This window comes from Chiloscyllium plagiosum, unplaced genomic scaffold (assembly GCF_004010195.1).
Source record: "Chiloscyllium plagiosum isolate BGI_BamShark_2017 unplaced genomic scaffold, ASM401019v2 scaf_5211, whole genome shotgun sequence".
Lineage (NCBI taxonomy): Eukaryota > Metazoa > Chordata > Chondrichthyes > Orectolobiformes > Hemiscylliidae > Chiloscyllium > Chiloscyllium plagiosum.
In genome coordinates, this window is record NW_025214521.1 from 33,183 (window position 1) to 34,498 (window position 1,316).

Consider the following 1,316-nt stretch of genomic DNA (forward strand, 5'->3'; position numbering starts at 1 on the left):
CACACATACTGACACAGGCACACACGCACACTCGCAAGCACACACATACAGACACACACACAGACAGACAAACACAGACACACACTCGCACACACACATACTGACACAGGCACACAGACACACAGACAGACACACACACACACACAAAACTAGCATCCAGGATAACAAGTGATACCAGAACGAACATTGGTCTTTGCTTTGAAAGGAATGGGATGTAACAGCAAGGAGGGGGCTGGTCAGGCTACAGCTGAGTTGCTGTCAATGTTTCTGGCAGTAGTTGGTTCCCGAAACATTGAATGTGCTCAAGATATAGCCCCCTGGGGGGGGGTGAATGAGACCAAAGGTTACGGGGAGGAAGCACGAGGAGGCTGTTGAGTTGGATGATCGGCGGTGATTGTGGGAAATGGTGGCGCCAGCTCGAAGGGCTGAATGGCCTTCTCCTCCCGTGTTACCATGTCCCCATGGGCCGAATGGCCCCCGCTCCTGTGCCGTACTGTTCCAGCGAGCGCAGGTGCCAACCTCTCCCCCATCAGACTGTCCCTCCATCCCCCTTCGGGGAGCGTTATGGAAAAAACATTCCACAGAGTGTTAGCCTGAGGCTCTGCATTACTAGCCCCGGGGCATTACCACGAGGGCCACACCATCTGTAGGGGGCGCCGTTTTGAGGGTGGGGGTGGGGGGGAGGGGAGCAGGTTCAACCGTTTACCCTGAAAGGAGGGCGCGAAGGATTATCCAAAAGGTCAACAACTGAAGGGTCAGACAACAGAGTGGGGAAACGGGCCGAATGCCCTCCTGTTATCCCGGAACCTTCTGTGTCCCCACCAGGACGTTCCCCCACCCCCCGCTTTGCCACGGATCCCCCGGCTGGACAGGCTACAGCCACCAGAGACATGGACAACCGTCTAGAGGCAAGGGTCAAAGGGGAAGGGGGCAGAGAGTCAGTGCCATCGTCATGGTGATGGGAGGGCACTGGCTCAGAAGTGTCACCTTTACAGACAGTTCGGCCCGTCTCTCCCCACCTAGCCCACTCCTCCACGGTGACGCTGACCTTTATAGGCGGTTCGGCCCGTCTCTCCCCACCTAGCCCACCCCCTCAACGGCGACGCTGACCTTTACAGGCAGTTGGGCCCGTCTCTCCCCACCTAGCCCACCCCCGCACGGCGACGCTGACCTTTATAGGCGGTTGGGCCCGTCTCTCCCCACCTAGCCCACCGCCCCCATGGCGACGCTGACCTTTGCAGGCGGTTCGGCCCGTCTCTCCCCACCTAGCCCACTCCCCCCATGGCGACGCTGACCTTTACAGCCGCTTCGCCCCG

General features: G+C 59.0%; 1 protein-coding gene across 1 annotated transcript in view; it reads right to left on the reverse strand.

Annotated features, from left to right (window-relative positions):
- Positions 1-1,316, reverse strand: part of LOC122547922 (ephrin type-B receptor 3-like) — a 36,482-nt gene that overhangs the window by 26,942 nt on the left and 8,224 nt on the right. The window lies entirely within an intron of this gene.